This window comes from Phlebotomus papatasi, chromosome 3 (assembly GCF_024763615.1).
Source record: "Phlebotomus papatasi isolate M1 chromosome 3, Ppap_2.1, whole genome shotgun sequence".
NCBI lineage: Eukaryota > Metazoa > Arthropoda > Insecta > Diptera > Psychodidae > Phlebotomus > Phlebotomus papatasi.
In genome coordinates, this window is record NC_077224.1 from 43,065,587 (window position 1) to 43,078,982 (window position 13,396).

The window sequence follows — 13,396 nt, forward strand, 5'->3', positions numbered from 1 at the left end:
AAACAGTGAGAAAATTTCGATTGTCCCAAGTTATAAATGGTTCCAAATTACCTCATTTTACCCTAGATCAGAGCTGGAACGCTTCGTTATTTTTTTTATTTAAAAATGTTCTGATTGATTTAAGGCAGTGCCATCATTTCTGCCACATGACTGTAAAGTCATTGGCAAAATGTTGTTTTAAAAAATCATAACACACATAGAGATTTAGCTATGCTCCTATTTTCCCTCTCTCCCATATAAATGGTCAAATTGGCGTTTATGGATCATCATAATTGATCATCTAATGCTGGTTGAATATTTCTCCTCCTCTTTCTATCCGCAAATCATCCAACAACAATGCGCCTCAATTCCTCAGACTCTTTAACTTGTCGCTTAGCACGCCAACTTAATATTAGCTCGCACGGCATTAGATGATGGACAAAATTTGAGATGAGACCCGAAAAAGGTGCAAGAATAATTTTTTTGTATCTCTTCTCTGAACAGCCCAAAATGATCGACATCAGGCTTCTTCTGCAAAAGCAGCAGAAAAACAAAACCAACAACTGACACAAAACCACAAATTTTACCCAATAATTGTCCACAGCAGCTTCCATTAAAGTTATTGTGCGTGGTAAAAACTAGAGAGGATGATCGCAAGAATTAACCCAATTCACAAGTTTAGTAATTTAACAATATTCTGTCCTAAATTCCTCACTCTGAGAGTTCCATCAACGGGTTTTGCAAGTAATTTTAGATAAATTGCCAAGTTTTTCTGTCTATTACCAAATAGAATACCCAAATTGAATTACGACGAAACCCTTTTTCACCCACAGCAACTGTTTGCGTGTTTTGCTATTATAGAATTAAATGAAAATTGCCCATAGAACACCACAATAGGTGAGAGAAATTAAAATAATCACTTATATTTTGCAAGAAATCTAGAAAATTAAATTATTTCATGTGTGTTTGTGGTTTTTCACGATTTTACCGAGTTTTATTACCTTTTTCACTCCCCAAATTGAGGAGAAAATTCGGAAATTCTCGAGCAGAGTGGGGAACTTTTAAGTGAATTATTTTAATTAACCCGTGTTGATATGTATGTAAATTACAGTGTATCCCATTACGAGCTATGGATCCATGAGCCTTGGAGAAATTACCCTTGTGATTCGTATCTGAGATAAAATCTCCCCTGTGTCTGTTATAATTCCCCAAAGTGTGTCTTGGCTAAAATAGAAAATTTGGTAGACTTTTTTTTATTTTACGTCAAAAGGATATTAAGCTGAGAGAGTAAGTGTTTTATTTATTATAAATTTTTTAAAATAAAATTTTGATAAGAAAAATTTGTTATAATGTTGAAGAGAATTTTGAAGGATATTATGGGGTATACCTTTGGGTATCCTCGGGTATATCACTTGTAATAACAGCAGAGTTTGAAATTCGTAAATAATGCTTTTTATATGAGATTCTATTTGTCAAAAGCTCGGTAGGGCGAGGTGGGGCTACTTTGAGCTGTGGGGCTACATTGTTATACAATTTTTTCGCATATTTCTAATCGATGAAACATGAAGTACTTTGGGTAGACAAAATAATTGTGGATTTAATTAAAATAATTGTAAGGACCAGCTTCCTTTAGAAATAGGCGAAAAAGCCGTATAACAATCAAGCCCCACAGCTCAAAATAGCGCCATCTCCCCCTAGGTGATTTTTTATTCCTAACGGTTATCTCTAATTAAAATACCCTGGGTTAAATTAACCTTTATGGTAATTCTTACGGAGTTATTTATTATAGTTTTAAATCTGTAGCACTAGAGCTTTCATATTTAAGAAGAGACAAACAATAATAATCTAATAAATGTAATTATAATAAAATTGACTCACTAACTAAATTATTTAAGGACTCGTTAAGAGTATTCCGCAATTTTTCATAGCCATTATGCTTAAAAGATATTAGGAACAAAATTTGCACGCCCTTAATAAACTTCACATTAAGGCAAAGAATTAAATAAATAAATCTAGAAATAACGAATTAGAACAGTTATTCGTTTCATACAGATTTTTCATTTGCATTTTCTTTTGGGTGTATAAGGAAGTGTAGGACAGCTTCAGGCAGTTTTAACTTCTTTTTTCAAGACTGATGGTTAAATTTTGGAATTTAAAAAAATCAAAACGGAAATTTTTCGATCATAGGTTTCTTTGGACGAGACCAGAGGCATGACGTTTCCTATGTTTCCCGTATAGTGAAATCTCGTATAGCTAGCGTGCCGAAAAAACTTTGGAGTTTATTCGATGTTTTCTGTCATTATGGAATGATTTAGCAAAAAATGCAAATACAAAATAAAAGCCAATTTAATATGAAATGGGCAACCGAAAACCCCAAATTAGCATCCTACGTATTTTCGGAGATATCTCGTGAAATGTGTACGAAAATAGGAAAAAGTTACACTAAACATTAACCTGTAGGGGATTTTGATACATTGAAGTCCAATGAGTACAATGGCCATTGCAGAAAGCTCTAAAAGAAGTTCTTCTTAATTGATATGAATCACATTTCGACTAGTTTTCCCAAATTTACAATGTACAATTTTTTAAATTTGTCATATGACAATACCATACGATTACAGAAATCCCCTATATTGAGCTTAAAGGTAATCCTTAAGGACGATCTTTAAAATATATCCAAAAATTAAATTGCTGCAGTTATTCATACATTCATTCATCTTCTACTTACTTACTTACTTATCCGGTGCTACAACCAATTACTGGTCTTGGCCTGACTCAGGACCCGTCGTCACTCGAGCCTGTTACGCGCCACTGTTCTCCAATTCCGCACCCCTAATGAGTTGGCGTCCTGGTCCACGCCGTCGGTCCATCTGAGGCTGGGTCGGCCTCGTCTCCTCGTAGCATAAAGTCCGCCCCTAAAGACTTTCCAGGCTGGGTCGTCCTCATCCTTGCGAACCAGATGACCAGCCCACCGGAGCCTATTGAGGCGTATTTGCTTGACGACAGTTACCTCTCGGTAGCGCTCATACACCTCATAGTTGTATAGGCTCCGGAATCGTCCCTCCTCACATATGGGGCCAAAAATCCGTCGTAGGATCCTTCTCTCAAACGCGGCTAAGAGTTCGCAATTCTGTTTGCTGAGGACCCACGTCTCAGACGAATACGTGAGGACTGGCAGGATCATAGTCCTATACAGCAGTAGCTTAGTCTTTATGCTTAAGTTTCATTCATCTTCTACCCTTTGTCTATACTAGGCTTACGGTTATAGAACACGTAGTTTAGCAAACCACGCCTGTCGATCCTTTCCTCTCATTGAGTAACCTTCCCGATTTGAGAATACTCTCCGGTTAAGGTTTTTCCTTTACCGATTCGAAGGTTAGAGAGAACTTACTTAAAACCCCGTTGGAAGTTCGACCATTTAAACCGACGAGTTACACAAAACTGAGCAAGTTCATGAAAAGGACATTTATCTAAATAAAATTGCAATTCAAACGTTCTGCCATCCTAATATTCCACAAAACTACACAAAAATTCATTTTTTGCAGCAAACGTTTAGGGTAAAGTGCTACAAGTTGGACAGTGGTACAAGTTGGACAATGGTACAATTTGGACAGCGCTTTTTGTCTTGATCGTCTTGATAAATTTAGTACTTCATTTTTATTTGTATATTTTTAATGCTTTAGTTTTATAATTTGGTTCCTTGTGCTTCAAAACAAATTTTGTACTATATTTATCAAGAAAAAAGCCATGTCCAACTTGTACAGGCGAATTGTCCAACTTATAACACTAATTCCAAATTATACACTTTACCCTACACATTTTTGTTGAGGTTGTTGACATTATTGACGATCGAAGTGTTAAGAATATCGAAATTCGAAAAGGCAGGATAATAATAAAGCGAGCGACGGGTTATGAACTTGCGCTTGAGGCTTCCGGTAGATTTTCGAATAGGTTTGGCTTGGCTTTGGAGTGTTTTTGTCTCCTTGAAAGGTTTATTACTGAACGGAGCCATTCTGTCCCTTCAGGAAGTTGCTCTATGACATCGATTCCAAGACCTTCAAAGTTTTATCAACTCCACTCTATAATGGTGCTATTCTAATGAAAAATGAACATGTTTTTTAAGACTTTGTAGGAGACTGGAGCAAAATTTGTCAAAACGAAAATTTCAATATTCACTATTTTCTAAAATGAAAGAGACTGAGGCTTGAAATTTTTATTATAGATAGCCTTCATGAACCTTCTTAAACTTAGAGTTTCAAGGGATTCGAGGAAGGATTATGTAAAATAAAAAATAATGAATTTTTGAGCCCTATTTTTGGAATATTTGGCTTACAGAACATACCAATACTGATTAGCTCAATTTAAGCACATTTCTCGTTAAGATAGAAAAAAATTAACTTCGACAAAGTTGTAGAGGAATAAATTTCTTATAAAAATATGTCCGTTTGATATTTTTAACGTTTGCGAGAGTAAAACGTTACAAATTATCCGAAGACTGACAAAATTTGCCCCAGCAATATTGAGAATCTCCACAAAATCGACTTGAGAGCATCTAAACTGGGGGATTTTATTTCGAAACCGCCATTTTTTTCACAAACCACTCTTTAACAAATTATTTTATTTTAATACACTGTGTGATTGACATTTGAAACGTTTCGAAATAAAATAGAAAGTCTTCCAAATTATCTATTTTAGTCAAAGCACACTTGGAGAATTTATAACAGAGGGTGGAGAAAATTTATCTCAGGAATGAACCACTAGGGGAGATTTCCCGAGACTCATGGGTGCATAGCGCAGTGGGGTGCATTTCGAAATCCCCCCGTATAGAAGACGCCTTAGAAAATGATTCGAAAATCACATTTCTTTCGAGATAGAGGAAAATAGTCTTCTGCAATGTTGTAGAACAGTAAATTTCCTGTAAGAATATGCTCATTATAAAACGTTTAAGTTTTCTCAGAGCTCGTGAAAGAATCGTTTTGACAAGTTTTGCCCCAGTCTCCCCTACTGTTTTCATGTGCTTCTGCATTATCGACTTTTCTTTGAATTGGTTCCTGTCTCGACTGTTTTCTCTACTTATCATACATCATTTTTATTTTTTAAGGAATATGCCTTAAAATAAATTTGCAAATTCCTGTGTAATAAGTTAATTTAATAATTGGATGTATTAAATTTTGAAATTCAATCCTAATGATTCCGGCACACCTTTTAGTTCAGGAAAATTTCATGAAGTCGAAATTCGCATCCCTTTCTTTCTCACATGTTTTGCATATGACTATCTCATTCTTTCGCATACCAAATTCGATTGAGTTAAATTGAATTTGGTGTGATGTTTAAAAGAAGAAGAGTTTGAGAGAATGAGATAGACATATGCTAAGCATGTCAGAAAGAAAGGGCTTCGTATTTCGACTTCATGAAATTTTCCTGATCTAAAAGGTGTGCCGGAGTCATAAATTTAAAAATTTATAAAATTGCTGAGGCTAATGGAGTCATTTTAGTAACTTACTTTAGTAAAATAAAACATATTTAATAAATTAATCAATGCAAATTAATTTAATAACCTATTTATTACTGCAATTTTTGGAAATTGACAGTAATAAAAATTAACGCAAATTTGACAACAAATTTAGAAAAAAAAACTTTATCACTTTTAACAATCTCATGATGGAAAATAAATAAAAATGCTCCACAAATGTTTTATAATTTTTGACAAGAAAACTGTAAAATGTTTCATTTTTTTTCATAATATGAATTTAGTTTAATGCGCCAAAATGTTAACACGACACTGTGCATAGTTTCAAGAATAGTGGCCTGATTTTTTGCAGCTTCTGAAGGAGTAAAAAATTGTTGGTAGATTTGTTGTCGAGTGAATTTATGCGAAAATGGTAAATTATAGCTGGGCTAAGAGTGAATTTTTAGGGGGATAATTGTCGAATGATAGGCTTTATGCTCCACGCAAGCATAATCCCTTCCTCTCGCTATGTTTTGTGAAACTGTACTAGTGCTTAATTCACCATCACTAACCACAGTATTTTGCAGTTCTGCCATGGATTTTTTTTTCAAAAAAAATTTTATGGAATAACAAAAAAGTCCACCCGTCTATGTTTAAAATACTTAATAAATTTTTATATATTATTTCATAGATTGTGATTTTTCGACATCACCCATGGATTAAATATGAATATTTCATTTCTGGGGTAATTTTTTATGATATCGATACGGAAATTTATTAATAAAAGAACTAAAAACGCGTAAATATACAGTTTGGGCCACAAAGGAATAGAGGCGGGTGAATATACATGTATTTCAAAATTAATTCGCATTCTACATGGTGTAGGAATAATTCAACAGAATTTTCACTCCAAAAATCATGTTTTTTTCATATTAAAAAATTTTCGTTTAATTATTCATAATTGCCACAATAAAACATTTATAGTTTGGTAGAGAAAAATTGAAAGGATCCGAGAAAAATTTGTCCATTGAATAGAAAAATCTATCGATATTATTCCTTTAATACCATCCGCTCGTTTATTTTACCATCATCTTTTTTTTTTTGAACTACCTCTCCAACAATGGAACACTCTAAGTCAACTTCCGCTTCATTCAATGCAGATTCTGTATCTATTTTCTAAGCCATTTTTACGTGTTTCATCTGTTGAGTGTATGGTTTTCTTTCCAACCTTCCCCTTCATTCCTTACCTTTGGCTGCTTTGGAGAAAATCGTAAAATTTGTTGTTTATTTGTCCCTCTAAAATCCTCAAAATTATGTAGCAAACGCTAGCTTTCCTCAATGGGTCAATTCATTTAGCAACATAATACGGAAGGTCTTTTGTCGGAAACGCCACAATTTGTGACTTCGGAAGGGGCAGCAAAGGCAGAAGGTAGAGTTAGACTTTTATCTCGATCATAATTTTGTATTTGGAAAAGAAGGGTATTCCAGTGTTTCTTTTGAGAAATAAATTATTACAACACAAAGGTTTAGTTTTCAAGACAATCTAAAAGTTTGTTTTCAAACTTAATTTAAATTGCAACTCATTTGAATTTTTTGGGGTCCTTTTTATGAATTGTGGAACTGATTTTTGGGGTTGGACTTTTCACTCTATAAAGACCGTAATGACTTCCTCAAAAGCCGTAAATCATTCCAGAATGGACCTCATTAATTTAGTTTTTTGTCTTTTCAAAAAATTGGCCCTGACGATTTCGTTCATTTTTGGATATGTTTTGGAGGTAGTCCAGCTGAACATTTCGTCCTTTGACATATATCACCGGAAAAATCGACATTTTGAATTATTCAAGGTCAAAGGTCAACTACACTGGAGACCTAATTTTCAACGGATTTTGTTAAATTTGGATTTTTTTGACAGCTCTTGAAATTCTGAACCCGACTGCATCGGTCACAATCGGTGATGGATCGGGAAAGTAACGGTAATAGCCCTATTTTAAAAACACTGTTTTACGCATTTTTTTCAGCCTTTGACCTATATAAAATTCAAACGGTAAGAGTTATCGACTTCCGGTCTTCGATGACCCCTACTCAAATGACATTATCTCGAATCTAATCTCTTTATTCCCCCCCTCCGTTTTTATGCGTTCCCTATCCTCTTAAAATACGTAAAAAAATGAAGTTTTTCTAACATTGCAAAAAATTGTCCATAGCAATTGCAATTATTTTCGGATACGTTTTGTAGTTAGTCAAGCTAAACATTTCGTTCTTAGACACCTTTCACCGATTAATTCAACATCTTGGATTATTCAAGGTCTTTTATTTCAAATTCTTAAATTCATTTTACTATATTAACTATATTTTGCTTAATTTTCCTTTTTTTATTCTAGTACCCTACCGACCAATCCGCAAAAAATTACTCTGACTCAAAAATGACTGGTTAATAAATGGTCAAAAAAATTACTCCTAATTGGAATCTTAAGAATTAGTCATATTCGCGTCGAATTTTGGTCACAGCATTACTTAAGATTGAATTAGTAATATAACAGTTATTTTACGGTTCTAAAATTTACTCTACCATGCAGTAACAAAAGCGACTTCAAATGACGGTATTTTTCCGTACAAAAAATGACGCGCCAAAAACAATGCATTTGGCGTTCTTCTCTAGCGCATAGGTACGAAATCGACGTACACACTTTGAATGAAAACGGTAAGTGCACTTCACAACTTTGTATTGCATTACCACTGTAGACAATATTTTCTCAACAATTCTTCACATTTTCCATCGTTTTCTACTACGTTCTATATAAATTTCTCTAATTTTTTTCCTAATTCACTACACACATTTGCGAAGATTTTTGCCGTTCGCCTATTGCTGAATGAGCCATCCGACATGTCGAAAATTTTCCCATTGGATGGCAACAACACAAAAAAATCTTTTAAAATTTTCACTAAATAGGTCTTTTCGAAACAAAATTTTAATCACAGGATACTCCAGAGACTGGAGCAAACTCCTAAATCACAAAATTTCATTTTGCAAAAAAAAATGTTTGTGTGTTTATCATGCAAAAAATTGCCTAATTTTCACTTAATTTCTGTCGGCACTGTACTTTTTCGAATCACAAAACACATCTCTACTGAAGGAGTTTTTCCTCCCAATGTACACTATTATATTGTTGAGAAAACACGCGAAAATATCAATTACTTTGCGAATTCACAGCTCTGAATAGTTCTATTTGCCATTTGACCAGTGAAATTTCCCCTCAAATGTATCCAGTGAGGAGAAGAATTTTTATTAGTACACTGGAAGTCGGCGTCATATTTTAGTCGTAGGCGGGTAATTTCAGAGTTATTATGACGCCAAATTACTTCCGTAATTACCGTCATATTATTCCCCACTTTCCGTCATTCGACTCTCTGACGACCGTCATAGGACCCGTTTTTGGAATCCAGAATACATACATCCAACGGTAATCTTACTCCAAATTGCTATTTGGGTATGTTATGTCAGTAAACAAATGTATTGAATTATATAAAGACTTTAGATTCAAATAATATTTAAGCATCAAATAGTTAAGCATTACAATACCTATTTGCTTTGTGATAAATACATTCTAGGCCTGAATCGTCTTTAGGTCACCAGAAATTTCCTGGCATTAAAGATATTATTGCTTTAATTTAAAATTCCAAAGATTTTGGGCGGAATATAAAGTATAAGAGAGTGCTTCAGAACCAGATATGAAATTCAAGCAAGAAAAGTATCTTTTAATTTCACGCAAACGCTGATTGAATATTGCATGTTCTTTTGGAAAATCTTCCATCAATCCTCCTCAACTCTAAATAGTTTGTACAAAGTTTCAAAGAAGTATAGATTGGAAGTGCAACAAAATTTGCAAAATGATACCATTTCACAACACTGATTTTAATCATCTTCACCATTCAATGGGAACTTTTATCCGATATTGAGAACTTTTCTTCGTGAATTTAATTAAATTCTTCAATCGTCGTAATTTTTAACTCCAAGATAAAATTTGTCTTTCATAGGAAAAAGGGGAAAATTGGGTCAATTAGAAAATGTTGATGGCTGAGTGAGTGTAAAGAATGAGGGTCTGACATTGATTCCTGAGGAAAAGAGATTTTGCACCCCAGAGATGATGAGGAACAATTTTGCACATGGGTGAGGGTGATAGTACAAAGGGTTTTGGTGTGTGCATGATTTCGTGGATGATAGAGAGATTTCCCTTGAGAAATTTTCCATTCATGCACCCCATCCTTTACAATGTATGACGAATTGTCTCAAAAGGCAAAAGAGATGAGATCGAAGTGGGAAATGTGTCCATCACAGGAAATTCGGGGTAAGTGTCGGATTGATGAATGAATAGGAGCATCCTTTTGGCCTTCACAATCAAGAGATTGTATCCAAGGCATGGGTCGATAATAAATCAACAATTATACACCAAAATGCGTCTCCTGCACAACACCATGTGGTTTTGTTCATTTGAGGATGTATTCCACATGATTTTGTGGCACTTTCCCGCCAAAATGCACACACGCATTTTCCATAATGTGTTCATCATTGCCCACAATTTATTGCGAATATCCCTCCACAGATACCCCACATCTGGGCTACCCAATCCACTGTACCTCACAGGTCTTTGAACCATAAGACGTACTTAGGATATCTGAAGATAATGAGTGGGAATTGTCCAAATGTTTTTTTTTCTGCAAGGAGCGTCTATTTGGCAAAAGAAAAAAACATAAATGAAAAAAATCCAGTGTTTGACAAATAGAATCCATCCTTCTCAGGGAATCCTATGCAAACATCTAAATCAATCTTTTGCAAAAACGTCTGAAAGTTCCACCACTTTTGTGAATCAATCTCGCTTCTTCCAAAAGTCCAATTCACATTCAACAAAATTACAAGTGATTTCTGGTCAGTAAAAATTTTGCATCGATTAGTAATAAATTTAAAATTATGAATGGAAAATTAACTAGGGGAGATTGGGGTAAAAAGTCACAAATCGAAAATTTCATAATTCAATATTTTCCAAGATAAAAGAGATAGTAGCTTCAATTTTTTTCCATAGATAGCCTCCATAGACCTTCTTTAGTGTCGTAAGTTTCTTAGAATTCGAACAAGGAATTTATAAAATAAAAAAATATTGAAATTTTTAGTTCTATTTTTGAAATATTTTCCTTGCAGAAGATATCAATTTTTACCTACTTATTTTCCAAAATTGATGCATTGGTGAATATTTCCTAAATGATTTGGATTCTTTGAATACGAAGCCGCTATTTATTTTAGAATTTTACAAAGACTCCAGAAATTCCTTTTATTAAAAATGACCACTTGGGGTAAAAAGTAACAAAACGTATGGAGCAAAAAGTAAGAAAAACCGAAGCAATTTCTGACGTCTCACGGCGAAAAGAAACGTTATTACTATGTCTCGCCGCTTTTTGTTTGCATTGGTCAAACGATTAGTAGAGTCTTTTGTGTGTTTTTTCTAAAATCAGCTCAAAAAGAGCTTTTCTTGTTCAGACAGAGAAAACGCTGTTTTACAAAGGTGTAGATGAATAAATTTCCTGTGAAAATATGTTATCTAGTTTTTCTTTTAATTTACGGAAGCCCGTTAGAAAGCAAATCAAATTGTGATGATATCCCATGCCCGATACTATTTGCCCCAGCATTTTTGAGAATGGTCTCAAAATTACCTTTTAGAAATTGGCTCGATAAATGTATTGCCTTACAAAATAGACGAAAATGACTTTCACAAAGTTGTAGAGCGATAAATTTTCTATAAAATTGCGCTAATTAGAAATTTCTGGGGCGCTCGGGAAGCTTGTAAAAAATAAAATATCCTTTTTGTGACTTTTGCCCCAGTCTCCCCTATAGAAAAATACTTATTGAATATTTCGTTTAAAATTTTAATAGCAATGAGATCATCATAATTAATTTTGATGAAGGTATAATGATGAAAAAATATCTCGACTTTGCAATATTATTAAACTTGTTTGTGGCTTAAATGGGTTTACGCCCTAGACACACATATGACTTCGGCCGAGAGAAGGTTTAGTTAGTGATGGGAATTTAGTTAAATAATTGTTTTGATTATAATTACGTTAAGCCGTTTTCCGGCTTAAGTCGTAAGTATGTCTAGGCCATTAGATTCAAGGTTTAACACAGTTCTAAAAGGTCTCAAAATTCTAAATAATAAGCAATTTTACTAATTTTTCAAAATATAAGATCCAAAAATCTAAAAAAAAATTGATATCCAATCGTAAGTTAAAAATCCAACAACAATTTTGCTTGATAAAATTAGAGGTGTTAATCCATATGGCTAAATCTTAGTTTTGAAGACCGTACTACAGTTTGGCTCCGTTCAGTAATAACCTTTCGAAGAGACAAAGCCACTCCAAAGCCAAGCCAAACCCATTCGAAAATCTACCGGAAACCTAAAGTGCAAGTTCACGTACACGCCGCTTTAGCGCTGATTGTTCTGCCATTTCGAATTTCGATATTCTTGACACTTCAATCGTCAAAATGTCAAAAACAGTGTGCAAATGTTTGTTGCAAAAAGTGAATTTTTGTGTAGTTTTCTGAAATTTCAAGATGGCGGAACGTTTGAATTGCAATTTAATTGAGATAAATGTCCTTTTCATCAACTTGCTCACTTTTGTGTAAATCGTCGGTTTAAACGTTCGAACTTCCAACGGGTTTTTAGGTAAGTTCTCTCAGATTTACCTTCGAATCGGTAAAGGAAAAACCTCAACCGGAGAGAGCTCTCAAATCGGGAAGGTTATTACTGAACGAGAGGTTTAAGGCCTCTACATACTAGGAAAAAAAACTTTTTAATGAAAATTGCCACTATCATTGTAGGCAGAAACGTCATTTTTTTAAAGGTGATTTCTTGATGAAAATTGCGTTTAGTGTGTAGATGCCAGTGGATTGAAATGAAGATTAGAGATTAATAAAGAACCGACGTCCCACTTACGGGGAAAATTATAGTAAATATTCGCGAGTTTCAGAATTTAGAAAATTCTTTCTGGGTGATTCCGGTAGTATCTCGGGATGATTTTCTATCTTTAAACTTCTCGTAACTTGTAATTTTTAACATAAATTATAAATTATGAAGAAATAGATTAAATCTTTTAATTTATCATTACATTTGTATACATATATTTACCATTGATAACTTTAGAAATGTACAAACCCAACATTTTTCTATCAAATGACATAATTTCAAAATATAACCGGGTCACATTAAGTTGGTTGCATGATTTTGATCATTTTGTATTACTTTTCAAATTAGGCAGCAAACTTTTGGCTCATGAAAAATGATCAACTATAGGAAAATAATTATTTTTTATATGAAATAAAATATGTTTTTTTATTTTTTAAAAACGTTAATAAGATATCTATATGGATTACAGACAACTCATTTGCAAAAAGAAAATTTTAAAACAATAATATTTTGTATAATTTTTTTCATTTGATTTCTCGAACATACAAGAGGCAACAAACTTTTGACTCCCACTGTATGAATAGATCGGTGTTAAAGTTGAGAAATATATTTAATTCTATTTTTTTCTGAAGCAAGCCTTTAAAAGTATAATTTAAAAAAATATATATTTAGTGCGTGAATAGTAAGTTTGCACTTATTTGAGATATATTTCAATTCAAACTTCAAACTTTACCTCGAAGTAATTTAAATTAAAACTGAAAATATGATACTAAAATCAGGTAAAGTTTTTAATAATCCTTTTTCTTAAAATTGTATGGGAAGCATGGTATCATCTGTTAGCTGTAGACATCTAGGTTCTATTTGAACCCCTTATCTATTCAACAAACTTTACTCCAATTATTTTAAAAACAGAGTGAATTGCAGAATGTCTTAAGCTGTCGCTTTTTTTTGACATCCTTCTTTTTTTAAATTTAAACCGAGACAAATTTAGGTGATTTTAGTTGCAATGTTTCAT